Source organism: Nicotiana sylvestris, chromosome 9, assembly GCF_000393655.2.
Source record: "Nicotiana sylvestris chromosome 9, ASM39365v2, whole genome shotgun sequence".
Lineage (NCBI taxonomy): Eukaryota > Viridiplantae > Streptophyta > Magnoliopsida > Solanales > Solanaceae > Nicotiana > Nicotiana sylvestris.
Genome location: NC_091065.1, coordinates 121,606,787 through 121,610,510, shown reverse-complemented (window position 1 = coordinate 121,610,510; position 3,724 = coordinate 121,606,787).

Genomic DNA, 3,724 nt, shown 5'->3' with positions numbered 1-3,724 from the left:
GAGTTTGCTGATGCATTGGCCACTTTGTCATCCATGATATAGCATCCAGATAAGAATTTCATTGATCCTATCCCAGTGAGAATTCATAATCAACCGGCTTATTGTGCCCATGTTTAAGATGAAATGGATGGAAAACCTTGGTTCCATGACATCAGGGAATATTTGGCGAAAGGAGAATACCCAGAGCATGCAGACCATGCTAAAACATGCACACTCCGAAGATTGTCCAATCACTTCTTCCACAACAGAGGAAACTTGTACAGAAGAACTCCTGATTTGGGATTTCTATGGTGTGTCGATGCAAAAGAAGCTTCTAAGCTACTTGAGAAGATACATGCTGGGACCTGCGGCCCCCATATGAATGGTTTAGTCTTGGCCAATAAGATACTTAGGGCCAGTTACTTTTGGATGACTATGGAGATAGATTGCGTACAGTATGTCCGCAAATGCTACCAATGTCAAGTGCATGCCGATATGATAAAAGTGCCGACAAATGAGCTCAATGCAACAAGCTCACCATGGCCATTCGCCGCCTGGGGAATAAATGTCATCGGTCCGATCAAGCCCACTACTTCAAACGGGAACAGATTTATTCTAGTGGCCATTGACTACTTCACAAAATGGGTGGAGGCTACATATTACAAAGTTGTAACCAAGAAAGTCGTCGCAGACTTTGTCAAGGATCGTATTATTTGTCGATTTGGAGTTCCCAAGTCCATTATCACTGATAATGCCGCCAATATCAACAACGATCTGATGAAAGCCATATGTGAAACTTTCAAAATCAAGAACAAGAACTCCACAGCGTACAGACCTCAGATAAATAGAGCTGTAGAAGCTGCCAACAAAAATATTAAGAAGATATTAAGGAAGATGGTAGAAAACCACAAACAATGGCACGAGAAGCTACCCTTTTCTTTGTTGGGATACCGCACTACAGGTCACACATCAACCGAGGCAACTCCCTACATGTTGGTTTATGGTACCGAAGTTGTCATTCTAACCGAGGTAGAGGTTCCTTCTTTAAGGATCATATAGGAAGTCGAACTCATCGATGCAGAATTGATAAGGAGCCGCTATGAGCAATTGGCCCTTATAGATGGAAAAAGAATGAACGCAGTATGTCACGGTTAACTTTATCATAACAGAATGTCTAGAGCTTTCGAAAAAAGAGTCAAACCAAGACAGTTTGCACCCGGACAGCTGGTACTGAAGATGATTTTCCCACATCAAGATGAAGCCAAAGGGAAATTCTCTCCCAACTGTCAAGGTCCTTACATGGTTCACATGGTGCTAACATGAGGAGCGCTCATACTTGAAGAAATGGACGGAGAAGTCTGGCCAAAACTAATCAATTCAGATGCAGTCAAAAGATACTATGTTTAGACTACTTACATTTCTTCATCGGATGTAATTGAACTACTTTCGATCTGATTCCCGTTTAAGAGGGGATACGTAGGAAACCCTATGGGTTCGATCATATCATAATAAAATTCCGTTTCCCCCGCCCCCCCAAGATCAGAAACTGGGGCAGAAATTTTATGAAGACCCTCAAAATTGATGCCAGCATATGCCAGACAGTCATAAATTGGTTAAGAAATTGGGATAGAATTTTGAGAAGGATTCTCAAAATTCTGAAGAAGGTTCAACAATTTTCGTCAATCGCAAATGGCCGAAGGATCATCGACCAAACTGGGGCAGAATTTTGAGGAGGACCCTCAAAATTCTAACACGAGAAAGCTGCAATGTCTCTGAAATGTGTTACAACCACTAGTTCATCTAAAACTACTTGATATTTCACTATATTTTCTAAAATAATGCTATTTTCATCAACAATTGCATATTTTTGAAAACTCTATTTTCGTAGAAGCCAGGTGTTACCCAGGAAAACTCAAACAAGGCCTCCAGAAAGAAGGAGCAAAGCTAGAAGATGAAGGCACGAACCAACCTCCCCATACAAAACTTACAATTTATCTTTAAGCGCAAGCACATCTGACATAACTGTAGCACTCGCAAATATATACACGCAACAAAATCACTATAAATCGGGCCACAAAACACCAAACATATCCCCAGCTAAGAAATATTCTACCCATATTTGCTACTTATTCTTTGCATGGAACTAAGTCCGGTCCCACATCTTGCATGAGGCTAAGCCATGCCTCCATTTTTGCATAAGGCTAAACACTACCTTCTTTTTGCATGGGACTAAGCCCTGTCCCGCATCTTGCATGAGACTAAGCCCTGTCTCTACCTTACATGAGGCTAAGCCCTGCCTCCATATTTGCATAAGGCTAAGCTCTGCTTTCCATTTTCATGGGACTAAGCCCTGTCCCGCATCCTGCATGAGACTAAGCTCTGTCTTCATCTTGCATGAGGCTAAGCCCTACCTCCATATTTGCATAAGGCTAAATGCTACCTTCCATTCGCATGAGACTAAGCCTTTGTCCTCCATACTGCATGAGACTAAGCTCTTTCTCCATCTTGCACGAGGCTAAGCCCTGCCTCCATATTTGCACAAGGCTAAGCTTTGCCTTTCATTTGCAAGGGACAAATCCCTTTCCCCCATCTTGCATGAGGTTGAGCCTTGCCTTTATATTTGAATAAGGCTAAGCATTGTCTTCCATTTGCATGGGACTAAGCCTTGTCCCGAAAGTTGCATTAGGCTAAGCCCTGCATCCATATTTGCATAAGGCTAAGAACTGCCTTCTATCTGTATGGGACTAAGCCCTGTCCCTCGTAAGTTTTGTCTCCATTCTGCATAAGGCTAAGCACTGCCTTCTCATTGGACTAAGCATTGTCCCTCCTTGCATAAACTGCTCTATTCCAACATTATATATTTGCTCCTCTTTCGGGCTAAGCTCTACCCTCAACCTCACAGGACTAAGTTTTGTCTTGTTAATTTTAGCATCATATTATTACATCTCATGGGCTGAAATATCGCCAAATTGTCCGAAGGCATCATTGTCCAAAGGCATCATCCTCATAGCCGGAATACACCATGCCATGGCCTGAGGATCTCTCAAATTTGCATATCATTATTCAAAGACGGCATGGTTCAGAGGCACCATTTTCATGGCCCGAGAACATCATTTCATGGCCGGCGAATCGCCTATATAACAATTGATGGCCCAGGACATCATAGTCTGAGGACATCATCCGCACCGTCCAAAGGCAATCTTTTATGGTCCAAAAGGGAATTTGCATCATGTTTAGATTTTTGCAGTAATCTACGTACTTGCATGCATCGTATTTTGAGTTTGCAGGTGATCTCGAAGGTAACCATTTTTCAAACGGGAGCAATTATTCGCTCCGGTTTCCGCTCATACGATTTTCATGTTGCCATTCATTACCGATTCTCACCAGCTACCTATCTTACCTCGTAATATCCAGCTATCTGCCCTATAATACATCTGATACACTTTAGACCCTTAATCATAACTCCATCCCACATTACCCTTCATAAAAGAGCCTTTGCAGAAATTGGCTACCATTCCTACAACAACTCCACCAGTTTCGTTCATTGGTGGATCCAGAACTACACATGGCCTGCTTCCTGTAAAATCAGGGATATGTAGGCAGCTTAGAGACCATGGTTAGGCCCTTATTTTTCAAAACATCCCAATCGGTCAAAATTGGCCATCATTTTTTTTACCCAAAAACTCTTTCATTCTTCCCAGGTAAAGAGTGACAGCTGTTGATAACCAATTTTTCCCTATAATAT